This window comes from Pteropus vampyrus, unplaced genomic scaffold (genome assembly GCF_000151845.1).
Source record: "Pteropus vampyrus isolate Shadow unplaced genomic scaffold, Pvam_2.0 Scaffold63, whole genome shotgun sequence".
In the NCBI taxonomy this organism is placed as follows: Eukaryota; Metazoa; Chordata; class Mammalia; order Chiroptera; family Pteropodidae; genus Pteropus; species Pteropus vampyrus.
The window spans coordinates 4013555-4029257 of NW_011888844.1; the positions used below are offsets into that span (position 1 = coordinate 4013555).

The 15703-nt window shown below is 33.1% G+C and overlaps 1 protein-coding gene and 1 pseudogene across 1 annotated transcript in view; one reads left to right on the plus strand and one right to left on the minus strand.

The window, feature by feature from the left end:
* Positions 1–15703, plus strand: part of DACH2 (dachshund family transcription factor 2) — a 687399-nt gene that overhangs the window by 333623 nt on the left and 338073 nt on the right. The gene's annotated exons all lie outside the window — the stretch shown is intronic.
* On the minus strand, positions 12698–12816 carry LOC111740444 (annotated as a pseudogene).

Here is a 15703-nt window from a genome sequence, read left to right on the forward strand (position 1 = left end):
TGTGTCTTAGTTCTGGATCTTTTTGTGTGTGTTACCATTACATTTATGTAAAAGAAAGTTTCATATATATAGTATTCCTTTTTCTTCTGCCTTTGTCTTATCTCCATTTCCTTTTTCATAATCAGACCTTACTCTTTCCTCTTTTCTGTTTTTGTTGTGTTCAATTATCTCAATTTATACCGTGAGTTCATTTCTGAGTTGCAGTAGCTATTGTCTTCTTCCTCTCTTTTAAAAATGTTTTTACCTTCTTTAACCATTATGTAATATTTAAGTTTATGATACCTTGTTCATAATATGGGTTGCAATTTCCTGTTTCTGTCTGTCTGTTAGTTATCTTACTCATAGTTTTGTATTTTTTTTGTCCTTTTGTTTTAGGACGAATGACCTCGTTTAATATTTCCTGTAATGAAGCCCTTGTGGTAGAAAATTCCCTCAGCTTCCATATGTCTGAAAGGTCTTTATTTCTCCTTCATATCTAAAGGAAACATTTGCTGTATATATTATTTTTGGCTGGTAATTGCTCTCTTTCAATAGTTTGAATGTTTGATTTCACTTCCTTCTAAGTTGTAGAGTTCCTACTAAAAAATGTGATGATGATCTATTGGGTTTTCCGTAATAGTTTACTGTCTTCTTTTTTCTTGGCTGCCTTGAGGCTTCTTTCTTGTCATTAATTTTTGATAGTTTTAATATAACGTATCTTGGAGAAAGCCTTTCTGGATTAAGATAATTAGGTGTTCTCTTTGCTTCTTGAATTCAAGATCTGGTTCTTTCCATAGGTTTGACAAATTCTTGTAGACTGTTTATTAGACTAGGCTCTCTGTTCCCTTCTCCCTCTTTTCTCCTTCTGGTATACCCATTATTTTTATATTGCTTTTTTTTTTTTATTGTGTCAGATAATTCTTGAAGAGTTCTTTCTTTTTTTTTCACTCTAATGTCTCTCACATTTTGCATCTGCGTTATTTCCAAATTTCTGTCCTTAATATCACTAATTCTTTCCTCCATTTGGTTATTTTTATTTCCTAAGCTCCATGTTTCATTCTTTATTTCTTCCAACGAGTTTCAGCTCCAGAGTTCTGTTTGAATATATTTTTAAATTTCTATCTTTTTGGTAAAGTATTCCTGTTCATTGATTTTGTTTCTGAGTTTATTGAACTGCCTCTCTGAGTTTTGCATCTCGGTGAGTTTTCTCAGAAGTGCAATCTTGAATTCTCTGTCATTTGGTTGCATATTTCTATATACTTAAATTTCTTTCTGGAGATTTTGTATTTTCTTTCTGAGGTGCCATGTCACCTTGGTTGTTTATGGTGTTTGATGGATTACTTCTCCACTTACTCACTGATGCCAATGTACTCCGCTTTTTAAATAATAGTTTATTATTATTAAAAGCAAATCCTCTTTAAGAGATTCATAAGAAAAGATTTTTCTTTTGTTTTCCAGTAGGTGGCATACAAGCATCCTGCACTGCCCAGGCCTTCTGGATTTCTGCTATGTGGCAAATAAAAAAAAAAAGTCCTTTATTCCCTGGGGTGATGTGTTTCTCCCCTGTGACCAGGTCACCTCAGTCCCAAGGCTCCACCCTTGTGTCAGAATTTGGTGGCAATGGGGTTCCGAGCCCTGGAAAGCCTGTGAATTCCCAGTGCTGCCCCAGTAGCCAGAGTCAGTGTTGTGCTGCCTGAGGTGCCCCAGGTGCCTCTTCCAGGATCAGTCTGTTTGGGGAGGGGGCAGTTGGAGTAGGTTAGCAGACGCCGCCAATGTGCCTTTGTTCTACCAGTAATGGAGACTGGTAGGCTTCGACTTTCACACCTTCCTATCTCTATCCCTGTCACTAGGACTAGTTGCAGTGTGTGTCTGCCACTCAGAAGCTGTCTCCTCAGTTCTTGAGGTTGCAAACTTCCTGCTCTGTAGCCCAACTCTCACTGCTGCATTTTCCTCTGTGGTCTGTTGTTAGCTCTGGGAGAGGTGTGGGGAGGCAAGCTCTGAGAGGGTAGGGGGAGGCGGCCAGATTGTGACTGCTTTCTGGAACAGATTCGCATCTCTGTATTCTGTCTCTGTCCTGGTCTCTACCCTTATCACTGGGTTGTGCCAGTAGTATATGCTGATCATTCAGGCAGAAATACTTGGGGCTATAGAAAGTGCATACTGCAACCTGATTCCTCCCCTCTCCCTCGCTGAGTCCCACAGGGAACTCTGGGCTGCATCAGTGGTATTTGCCTCTGCTCCTTTCCCTTTTGTCCTCCCTTGCTCATCCAATTCATACACTTTCAGATGCTTCAATGCACAGATCTCTCAGAAGCGTTTTTGTGTTAAGCTGTGTATCTTCTGTTGGATTGTAGTCATTCAGTTTTTTGTCATTTTAAGGGGATAGATCAAGGAGACCTTTCCTGCTACCATGCTTCTGACGTCACTCCATGAGCGTCCTGTTTCAAAGTGGAGTTTGAACTTCACTCTGTAGGAAGCCAATGAATCCTTTTTGACCAGGAGATGATGGAATAGGAATTTTAAGCAAATTTATCTGGTAGTTATAGGTGATTATATTGGAGCAGAGAGGTAGATGTGAGTAGTGTCTGGAATTTGGGCTCTAATTAGAGGTTGCTGTAATCTCCGGTGAGGAGATAGGCTAGAATTTCAACATGACAATAGAATAGAATAACAATGACAATAGAAAAGAGTAATGTGTGTGTTTCTCACTTTATGTTTGGAGTGTGCTGACTCTTTCCCTTGTTTCTATGATTCGTACTAATTCGTATGTGCAGTTTTTAAAATTTCTACATATCTCACACATATCTTGACAAATAAAGTGCTTTGCTTATTATAGGTACCGATAAATATTGTTAACTGACCAGCTATATGAAATATTCATGATGTTTAAAGTAGATGCGATTGTAATAATATTTATTTTTTTTTTTAACTTTAGGGTGGTTAGTTTTAGTCAACATATGAATCAGAGATGGGAAGATTAGACTGAAAAGTTACACTGAATATGTGAGTTACCCATTTTTAGAAAAGCTACTTAGCTTTTTCATAGTTTATGTGGTTGAAAATGTGATGTTTGGAATGTCATATTTTGCATGGGGCTCATGTTTAATGCATACTTGATGCCTTTGTGTTGGATTCCAGTTGACTGAATGCTACTGTGTAGACCTATACTATAGACATTGTTTATTACTACTTATCAAATGTGATTACTTTGTCATTAATAATGATTGATATGTGGGCAAGAAAGTAAAAAGATAAATGAAATACCAAAACCTCAAAGTTACTGGAATATGAATTTGGGGAAAAAATTAGTTATGTCAGTCATGATTATTCCCCATTTCACCTTCTGGATCTTTACTCATGATGCGATACTATCTTTCTCCTGTTTTCAGTACAGAATGTCCTATATATCTAAACAGATTTAGAGTTCATAAATTTTTACATAAATGCATTTAAAAAAATTCCAATGTGACAGAGAGGATTTAGCACAATCTTTAGATGTATTATTACTAAATGGTACTATGAGTAGATTCTTCAGAGTTTTGGTCATGCACAGCTCTTCTCTCCCTGGTTGACATTTATTCCACCAAACACATTTTTCCACAGTAGATTAGGTTTGGTTTATGATGATGATATGCTAAGGGAGCTAACTCACATTTTTGATGAGCTCCACGATTGTCCTAGGGAACTCCCTAGCAGCTCACTTTAATGTTGTATAGTTCTAATAGGATTTGAAATTAGGGAATCATCCATACTTTCTGGCAAAAGTATAATCACTATACTTGCTCTTTAAGTTCTCAATTATTTGCACTGCCAAAAATAAACTAACCAAACCAAAATAAAATCAAAATTTATCATTTCTAAAAAAGTAGGAGGAAGCGACTGAATACCAACCTAGACCTCTCGCCTGAGCTCTAGATCATATATTAACCCCTTTACTGGGTGCCTAGATGTCCACAATGCTACTTAACCTTAACAAATTCAAAGCCAAGTTTATTGTGTTCACTCTCAATATTTTATGCTTCTCCCTGTGTTCTCTTTCTCAGAGAAAGTGGTCCAATTTTGGTCAAATCAGGAATCTGGAAGTCATCATTAATTTCTCACACAAGTAAACTGTCGACTTATCCTATAGATTTTATCATTTAACCCTCTCATATCTATTTCCTCCCCTTTGTTCATACTGCCAATACCTTAAAAATACCCTTTATTATTTTCATAAGCAACAACTTAAGCCCTTTTAATGGATTTCAATTGCTCTCTATATAATCCCCTATCAGCTTATAATTTGTAAACATTAAATCTTGTCAATTCTATATGTACCACGTGATGAGTTGAGGCAGCTGTATGTGGTTATAATCACCACAGGCAAGATGTAGATGATTTCCTACCTCTTTTTCAATTAGTTCCCTCCCCTCATCTCAGTCCCAGTCAACCACTGACTTGCTCTCCCTTACTATAGTTTTGCCTTGGAATCATTCAATACGTAGACTTTTATGTCTAGCTTTCCTTTGGCATAATCCTTTGGCATTTACCCATGGCATTGCCTACATCAGTAATTCATTAAATTTTGTTGTATGGCTATACCAAAATTTGTTTATTCATTCACTAGTTGATAATAATTGTTTTACTACCATTTTTGCTATTATGAATAATGGTGCTATGAATTTATGCTGCTAGACTTACAAGTCTTTTGGACATATGTTTTCATTTCTCTTAAGTAAAAACTAGGAATAGAATTTCTGGGTCATATGGTAAGCACATGAAACTTTAGAAGAAACTGTCAAATTGCTTAAGTGGCTCGACTAATTTACATTTCGACCAGCAGCATAGGAGTTCCAGTTACTCTACTGGATTGTTATTTCTTTTTAAATTGTTTAATTAAATTCACCAGCCAAGTTATCTGGGCCTGGTATTTTGGTTTTGGTAAGACTTTAAATTCATATTTAATTTTCTTTAAAATATAGAACTATTTGTGTTTTCTTCTTAGGTTAGTTAAGGTCCTTTTTGATATGACTTCTGTACAACTCTATTCTTATCCTTCTCACCATTTCTTCCTCACAGCTCTATATTTTAGTTGTCATAAATATTATGTTGTAGTTCTCCTGAATATTCTACACTGCTTCAAACATCCTTTACTTTATATAATTTTATTGATCTGTTTGTTTGGAATATTGTGTCCTGAGCTTTACATAGCTAATTATAAACTTCTTAGTGTTCATTTCAGGAAGCTCTCATTTTCAAGAAAAGCGTTAGTGATTTCACTTCATGTTTTTTTTGCCTATGCACCTGTCCATGTTCCACTGCTAGTTGTTTTAAGTATTCTTCCTTTGTCCTCTCCGAGTGTCATGTGTAACCCTTCTTATGGATGGTAGTTGTCTTTTCCTTTTTTTCTTATTAGATTTATGTTACTGAGGTCAAGGACCTTGAGTTTTATCTGTATTTTTTGTGTCGAGCACATAGAGAGTATTTGACAATCATTAGAATGAAAGAAGGAAAGGAGGACACAAGGAAGGAAGGAAGAAAGGAAAAAAGGAAGAATGGTGAGAGGGAGATACAAATGTTTTAATAGCGATCACCAGTTCTGGTGATCTTTAACTGGATTTTTAGTAGAGATCCAGTTAACATGGTAATTTTAACTGGAAACGAGAGAGTAGGAAAGTGCTCTTAGAAGAGGCCTCAGTCTGATTCACTTCTATTACTCATATTAGAAACTGGAAACCTAAGTTTTTGAAAACATCTGCCATCATTTCAATCCTCCATGGCCTCTCATGTATTAGGAATATTTATAAATAGAAGTAGCATGAAGAAATTCAGGGAGATAGCTTGTTGTATATGACAGTTATAACCCCTAGAAGCTATAGAGTTAATTGCTTGTCCTAGACCCATACTTAGTCTTGGCTTGTATTGTCAACTCCTAAAATGACAGAATCTATAAAATGACCAGTTTCCACCTGTAGATTATAGTAAGAACCCTGAAGCTCTTTCCCTCTAGATTTCATTGCTCTCAAGAATAAATAACCATGCTGTCAGAAGAAAAATATACACATAATCTACAAATATATATGAAATATCATATACCTACTATGTGCCAAGCTCCATGCTACTATTCAAAGCACTCCTGTCCAGCTTTATTTTATGCTCTCACTCTACTCTTCTTTACACCATATTACTCCTACTCAGATTACACATATTTTTATCAATTCTCAGTACAGTCATACAATAGGTACATGCTTCAAACACCATGTTCTCCTTAAAGGAGATTTTAATAATGTTTCTTCTTTCCCTCCTCATCCAAGAACAAAATTCAGCATATGCTAAGCAAAGTGGCAAGCGGAATATTGTCAAAATGTTTTTATTTTCTGTTTGCTTATATACTGGATGTGGCCGCACGTCCCATGTGTCTAGGAACTATGACCTGGTATCTATTCCAATGCCATCTCTTAAATTAGGACATAATCCTGTATTCTGCCATGACAAGGTTGAGTTCATTCCAAAGAGTGTAGTAGAATGATCCCTCAAATTGGGTCATGCACAAAATTTAGATTACCCCCATAAGCCTTTAGTGATCTAAAGTTACTGAAGCAGATTTCAGACAGCTGTTACCAAAACAAGTCTAATTTATTAGCTGCACAATCTCTCTCAGATGCCCTAATCTTTGCCAGCTAATTTTAAAATATGCACTACAATTGCTTAATGTGATGATATTTAATTGGTGAGACCTGCCTTAGCCTAACTATTATTATCCTGATCCATTGATTTTTATAATTACAAATTGAAAAATACACCTATGAGTAGTAACAAAGGCTTTGCTCAAGCATATAGCTACACATATTGTTTGAGATTTTCAGTGTGTGCTTTCTGTTTTTTTTCATGCCCACCTATATATGCATGGGCAGGCATTGAGAGCTATACACATACATACTTCACATTTTAAACTTGAAATAGGTATTTTATTTTATTTTTTATTTTTAAATTTTATTTATTAAATTTATTAGGGTGAAATTGGTTAATAAAATTATATTGATTTCAAATGTATTACATGTATATTGCATTGTGTATTCACCACCCAAAGTTAAATTCCCTTTCATCACCTTTACCTTTATCTACCTCCCTCCCCTTTTCCTCTGGTAACCACTAAACTATTGTCCATGTCCATGAAATAGGTATTTTATATATTAAAATAATAAAACAGTGTTACATATGAAAGTTTTGCATTATTTATTAAATATATATATCCAATCAGGTTGGGAAATCTATTTTAGTACTCACTTATGTCATGGCAATGTTGCAATACAGAAAGTCAGAAGATTTTAGGTTTTATCCCTCAAACCTAAACCCTTTCTTATTAGAAATACATTATGTATTGAGGAGCAGATGTGCACATTGAAGTTCACAGGGAAGAGCACACAAAAAAGATCCTTGGTAGCATGATCTAGTGCAAACTGTTGGCCATCTGCAAAAGTGGAGGATAATCATAGCTTACTTTCCTGTGCAATAGTTACTTTATGAAAGTAAACGATTTGTGAGAGATATAGGCAGAGAAATTGTTACTTATTTTTTTAATTGCACATTTTATTGTATAAAGCCCTGAATGAATGAAAGTTTGAAGAGTAGGATTATAATCAGATACTCATACACACTGCTTTTTCCCTGTCATTTTACTTAACACTCCTTCAGGACCTGATAAGTATTTCTTCTTTTCTTAATGAAACTATCAAACATAAGTTTGGATGTGTTCCATTTCTAAATTTAATGTCAAAATTGCCAAGAGATCCTGTACTTTGAAATATCAAAGACTGTAAGAGTGGTGATTAAGATAATCAAGAAAGCAGGACAGGCTGACAGAAACCTTCTTATAAAATCAGTTAATTATTATTATTTTTTTTAAAATACCTTTGTTAGAAGCTGATGGAAGAACAATAAATCTCAAGTTAAAAGAAAACTCTCATAATAAAACACAAACAGTACATAAACATTTGTTATCTAATAATTATTTTTGATCAACATTTTATACTCATATCACTATGAGAAATAAGCGAGAAATATATTTCTTTAATAGGGAGGAGAAAGTTTTTTATTCGAATTTGGATCATTAGTTTGCTGTTGTACCATGTTGGGTATTTGCTAGTAAGGAACTGTGTTTCCATTATAAACATTACTTTAGTGAGCTTTAAAAAATAATGAAGACTGCTGCCAACTTTAAACTCTTTCTGTGATATATTTGGCACTTGAGAGTAATTTTTCATTTACAAATTTTAATGACCAAAGAATTGATCTGGCTTGCTTTGAGTTACAGTGAATTAGAAAGAATTGTTAATTATGTTCAGTTGCAATTTGGGAGGAGTTGCTTAAAAATCACAAACAATGACTATGATTCCAAAAAAAGTTGGCGAGTGATTAGTCCAGAATTTTTGTTGAATTATATGTGCCATTTAACAGACGTGGCACAAGAAGATTAAACCTTGAAGAGTGCTCTACCTAATTTTCAAACGAATTTTATACAGTACTCTTAACCTTTTCTTAAACTCCACTATATCATTTTTCATCAGAACAGAATTTGCTACATCCTGAATTTCTCTTATGTCTAGAAAGGGGTAGGTAGTAATTGAAGTAATAAAAGAAAAACATATGAGAATACATTAAGAATACAAGGCTGCTCACAAAAGTAAGTGCACAACTAATTGTTGATTGAATTGCAATATACAAGAGAAGCTCTAGTGTACTTTGAAATCAGGATATGGCTGTTCAATTCAGCTACGTTTCATACTACACAAATAAGACACAGTTGTAAGACTTTTGGGGCATTTAATTCCATGCTCATAAATTGCAGTCACCCTCAACTAGCTATTTTGCAAATATGTGGTACTGGTCACAGAAAAATGGGCTACATAAACTATAGATGGAGCAATTAAAATCTCTCTCCATTACTGTGGAAAATCACATATTGGTCGCACACATTCATGTACAGATGCACAATGAACCTGCACAGTGTTACTTTTGGTCTAATGCTCAAAAGAAGCATATTACCATTAATTTGTAATTATTCCTTTATTCATCCATTCATTCATTTATTCGAAAAATGTTTCTGCCTTTTATGGACAAAGTACTGTGTTAAACATGGAGCATTAATAAACAACACAGTGTTTGTTCTTAAAGAGCTTAAAATTTTTAGAGGTCTAAGGTCATCCACAAATAGTTAATATTTAATATAAATACTATAACAGAGGCAAAGAAAGTGATATATTTTTGTGAGAGGATCATGACATGTATTATAAAGGAGATTTAATAAAGCTAACTATAAAAAATGGTTTCTGATTTTGCCTAATATGCATTGACAAATTTTACTCCAACATTACAAAGGGATCATTTTTTAAAACATACATTTTTGTTGGCATTTGTTAAAATTTTTTTCCTTAAATTCATGTACCATACAGAATACAACATAAAATATGTAAAATGGTTTTAGGTCAGCAAATTTTTAGTATAATCGATTATTTCTAATCTATCCATTTTGTTCTCTTATCTGCATAATAAGTCTTGTTATCTCAAAACAACATTTTAAAATTCTTTTTCAAAAAATGAATTTGAAACTAAGCTCAAATGCTAGACATCATTTACTTTAATCATTATTTTACTAGTTACATTTAAGAAATATTTACTTTTTACTATATGCCAGGTACTGTAATGGATGCAACACCTAACTTAGATGAAATAATGTACCAGACGAGTCTATTTATCTTTATTTTGTAAAGATTTTTGAGGTTTGCATGTGTTTGTTTCTGAGTGTTTGTGTATGTGTGTTTTAGAGCAGTAAAGAAGGAGTTAGTCAAGGTAGAAGGAAGTAGGAGTAGAATAAGATGTCAGTCAAATTGCTTTTTTTCATTTAGGTAAAATTAGTATATAATGTCATATTAGTTTCATGTATACAACATAATAATTTGAAATTTGTATACAGAACAAATTGATCACCACAATAAGTTTAGTTAACATCTATCACCATACAATTGACCCTCTTTACCCATTTTGTCTACCTTTTCACCCAGTTGCTCTGTGGTAACCACCAAACTGTTCCCTGTATCTGAGTGTTGATTCCTTCTGTTTGTTCATTTATTTTGCTTGTTCGATTCCACGTATAAGTGAAATCATATATTTTTCTTCCTTTGTCTGACTTATGTATGACTTAGCCTAATACTTTCAAGGTCCATCCATGTTGTCGCAAATGGCAAAATTTTCTTCTTTTTAATTGCTCAGTAGCATTATATATATTTGTGTGTGTGTATACACACACACACACACACACACACACACGTACATAATGTATCTTCTTTATTGTTCATCTATTGATGGACAAATAGGTTATTTCCATATCTTGGCTGCTGTAAATAATGCTGCATTGAACATAGGTGTATATATATGTTTTTAAAGTAGTGTTTTTGTTTTCTTCAAATAAATTCCAAGAAGTAGAATACCTGGATAATTTGGAAGTTCTATTTTGAATGTTTTGAGGAACCTCCATATTGTTTTTTTCTTAAATTTATTGGGGTGACACTAGTTAATAAACATAGAGGTTTTAAGTGTACAAATCTATAACACATTATCTGTATATTGCTTTGTGTGTTCACCACCCAAATTTAAAAACTTAAATTTCCTTCCATCACCATATATTTGACCCCTTTTATCCTTATCCACCTCTCCCCTCTCCACTTTTCCTCTGGTAACCACTAAACTGTTGTCTATGTCCATGAGTCTCTGTTTGTTTGTCTTGTTCATTTGTTGCTTTTAGTTTTATATCCCACATATAAGTGAAATCATATGGTTCTCAACTTTTTCAGTATGACTTATTTTGCTGAGCATGATTATCTCAAGATCATTCATGTTGTCTCAAATGGCAATACTTCATTTTTTTATGGCTGAGTAATATTTTGTTGTATATATATACCACATCTTCTTTATCCAATAATGAGTCAAAGGGAATTTTGCTTCTTTTCATGTCTTGGCTACCATGAACAATGCTACTATGAACATCAGGGACCAAATATCTTTGCAGATAAATGTTTATAAACTTTTGGAGTAAATGCCCAGAAGATGGATTGCTGAGTTATATGGTACTTCTATTCTTAATTTTCTGAAAAACCTCCATACTGTACATTCCCATCAGCAGTGTATGAGGGTTCACTTTCCCCCACAACCTCTCCAATACTTGTTATTACTTGTCCTGTTGATAATAGCTATTCTAACAGGTGGAAGGTGGCATCTCATGATGGTTTTGATTTGCATTTCCCCAATAGTTAGTGAAGTTGTGTATCCATTCATATATCTGTTGGCCATTGTATGTCTTCTTGGGAAAAGTGTCTGTTCAGGACCTCTGCCCATTTTTTTTTAATTGGATTGTTTGTTATTTATTGTTGAGTTGTATGAGTCCTTTGTATATTTTGGATATTAGGCCCTTATTAGAGGCATGGTTTGCAAATATCTTCTTCCATTTGGATGGTTAACTTTTTGCCTTGTTGATGGTTTCTTTTGCTATGCAGAAGCTTTTTAGTTTGGTATAGTCTCATTCATTTTTTTTTTCTTTTACTTCCCTTGCCTTTGAGGTCAAATTCATAAAATCCTCTCTAAGTCCAAGGTCCATGAGTTTATGTTTTCTTCTATGCAATTTATTTATTGTTTCAGGTCATATATTCATAACCTTGATCCATTTTTAGTTAATTTTGGTGTATGGTAATAGTAGTCTAGTTTCATTCTTTTGTATGTGGCTTTCCAATTATTTCAGCACCATTTATTAAAGAGGTTTTGCTTTTTCCATTGTATGTTTTTAGCACATTTTTCAAAAATAATTTGGCTATAAATATGGGGGATCATTTTTGGGCTCTCAATTCTGTTTCATTGCTCTGTGTCTGTTTTTCTGCCAATACTATGCCATTTTTATTATTGTCACTTTGTAGGATAATTTGAAATTAGTCAGAGTGATATATCCAGCCTTGTTTTTTTTTTCGTTTTTTTTTTTTTGGTTTTTTTTTTTGTTTAGGATTGCTGTTGGTATTTGGGGTCTTTTGTGCTTTTATACAAATCTGACAATTTTTTGTTCTATTTCTTTAAAAAGTGCCATTAAGATTTTGATGAAGATTGCACTAAATCTGTATAATGCTTATGGTAATAAGGCCATTAAACTATATTGATTCTTCCAAACCATGAACTCAGAATATCTTTACATTTTTTTGTGTTTTTTTAATTTCCTTTAACAATGTCTTATAGTTTTCAGTGTATAGGTCCTTCACATGCTTTCTTAGGTTTATTCTTAGGTATTTTATTCTTTTTGTGTAATTACAAAAGGAATAGATTTTTCTTTTCTTTTTCTGAAAATTCATTATTAGTGTATAGAAACACTATGGATTTTTGTGCTTTGATTTTGTATCTTGAAACTTAACTGTATTTGTTTATTTCTAATAGCTTTATTAGTAGAGTCTTTAAGGTTTTTATATAGAGAATCATGTCATCTGCAACACATGACAATTTGACTTCTTCATTCTCTATTCCCTCATTGCTCAAGCTAGGACTTCCAACAATATATTGAACAAGAGTGGTGAGAGCGAACAATATTATCATTTCTTTTTTATTTATTTTTTATTTTTTAAAACATTTTTAGGTGAGGTGACCCTTGGTTGACCTCACAGATTGCAAGGAACTTGTCAGTTTACAATCCCTTAATTTTTATTTTTTATGCCTACAGCACCTGGTCTTCCTAGGTGGTCTCCCATCCAAGTACTTACCAGGCCTGACCTTGCTTAGCTTCCGAGATCAGACGGGATCAGGCTTGTTCAGGGTGACATGGCCATAGACACATTGTTTTATTTCTGATATTTGAGGAAAGGCGTTTAGTTTTTTCCTATTAAGTATGATGTTAACTAAGGGTTTGTTATTCATGGTTGTTATTATGTTGAAGTACTTTTCTTCTATGTCCATTTTATTAAGTGTTTTAATCATAAATGAATGCTGTACCTTGTCAAATATTTTTCTGCATTTATTGGTATGGTCATACAATTTTTAAAAATTTTATTTATGTGGTATATCCCATTAATCAATTTGCATATGTTGAACCATCCACATGCCTCTGGAATGAACTCCAATTGATCATGATGTATAATCTTTTTAAATGTATTCTATTTGCTAGTATTTTGTTTAGTAACTTTGCATCTAGTATTTTGTTTAGGAGTTTTGCATCTGTATCATTAGAGATATTAGTCCACAGTTTTCTATATTTGTGTGTGTTATTCTTACCAGGTTTTGGTATCAAGGTAATGTTGGCCTCATAAAAAGTGTTGGAAACAGTTGTTTCTTCTTTAGTTTTTGGAAAATTTTGAGAACAGGTATAAATATTCTTTGAATGTTTGGTAGAATACATTAGTGAGTCATCTTGTCCTGGACTTTTACTTTTTGGGAGGTTTTTCAATATTGTTTCAATTTCCTTACTGTTGATTGGTATAATTAGATTTTCCAGTTCTTCGTAATTCAGTCTAGGAGGTTGCATATGTCTAAGAAGTTGTTTATTTCTTCTAGGTTATAGAATTTGGTGGCACATAATCTTTTAGTATTGCTGTATGATATTTTGTAATTTGGTGGTATCTGTGGTAATTTTTCCTCTTTCATTTCAGATTTTGTTTATTTGTATTCTTTCTCTTTTTTCCGTAGTGGGTACAGCCAGAGGTATATCAACTTTTTTGATTTTTTTTTAAAGAACCTGCTCTTTGTTGCATTATTTTTCTATTGTCTTTTTGTTCTCAATTTTATTTAATTCTGCGCTAGTTATTATTTTTTTCATCTGCTGACTTTCAGCTTCATTTATTCTTCTTTTTCTAAATTTTTAAGGAGTTATTTTAGATTTTTGAGGGGAACTTTTGTTGTGTCTTGAATAGGCCTGTAATGATAAGAACTTTCCTCTTATTACCGCTTATGCTGTATCCCAAATGTTTTGATATATAGTATTTTCATTCTCATTTCTTTTTATCTATCTCTTGATCTCTCCATTTACTTCTCCTCTGACTCAGTTGTTATTTTTTAGCATGTTATTTATTCTCCACATATTTGTGTTTTTTTGTGCTTTTTTCTTTTTACAATTAATCTCCATTTTCATAGCATTATGGTGGGAGAATATGTTTGGTATGATTTCAATCTTCTTAAATTTGTTGAACTAGTTTTGTGTCCCAAGCTTTGGTCTATCCTTGGCAATGTCCACGAGACTAGAGAAGAATGAATAATCTGGTGTTTTGGCACAAAAGGCTTTATAATTTTTGATTATGTCCAATGGGTCTAATGTATCATTTAAGGTTGATAGTTTCTTACTGATTTTCTGTTTAGATCATCTATCCATTGCTGACAGTTGGATATTTAAGTCCCCTACTACAAATGTGTTTTTGTCAGTTTCCCTCTTTAGTTCTGTTAGCAGTTGCTTTATATATTTTGGTGCTCTCGGATTGGGAGCATATTTGCTGATATGTGTTATGTCCTCTTGATGTATTATTATTACGAAGTGTCCATTCTCTCTTTTGTTACCGTTAGTATCTTGAAATCTATTTTGTCAGATATAAGAATGACTACATCCAATTTTTTCTAGATGCCATTTGCTTGGAGTTTTGTTTTTCACCCTTTTACTTCGAGTTTATATTTGTTCTTGCAGCTGAGATGTATCTCTTGAAGAGAGTATTTTTTGGGTTTTCTTTTTTTGATTTAATCTGCTACTCTGCGCCTTTTTATTGCTGAGTTTGCTCAATTTTCACTTATGGTGATTATTGAAATATGAGTTTTTCCTATAGCCATTTTATTTTTTGTTTTCTGATAGCTTCGTGTCTCAATTTTTTTTTTTTTGGCCCTTCTGTTTCGATCTTTTATTTTAATTTGGTGGTTTTCTATGATTTTTCTTTCTGTTTCCTCTTTTTATTTATTTATTTTTTATGTGTCTCAGTCCTGTATTTTTTAGTGTGTGGTTACCATTAAGTTTATGTAAAGGAAAATTTCATATACATAGTAGTCCTTTTTCTTCTACATGCAACTTATTTCTATTCTCCTTTGAAGATTCAGACATTTACTCCTTCCCCCTTTGTGTTTTTGTCTCAAATTATCCAAATTTATGCTGTGAGTTCATTTCGAACTTTCAGTAGCTGTTTCTTCTTCTTCCCTTTTTAAAGTGTTTTTTGACCTTTAACTATTACATGATATTTAAATTTATAATACCTTGTTCTTCATAAGGGTTGCAATTTCTTGTTTCTATAAGTCTGTTAGTCATCTTACTCATAGCTTTGTACTATTTTGTCTTTTTCTTTCAGGAGAATGACCCTCTTCAGTATTTCCTTTAACACAGGGCTTGTGGTAGAAAATTCCCTCAATTCTATGTGTCTGAAAAGGTCTTTATTTCTACTTCATATCTAAAAGAGAACTTTGCTATATATATTATTTTTTGGCTGGTAATTGCTCTCTTTAATAGTTTGAATGTTTGATTTCACTTCCTTCTAACTTGTAGAGTTCCTGCAAAAAAAAAAAGTGATGACCATCTAATGGATTTTTCTTGTAGGTTACCATCTTCTCCCTGGTAGCTTTGAGAATTCTTTTTTTTTGTCATTCATTTTTGACAATTTTAATATAATGTTTATTGTAGGGGCCTTTTTTAAATTACTGGTTAAATGTCATCAAAAAGTCAATAAGTTTCAGCTGTACACTTCAACAGTAAGGAATA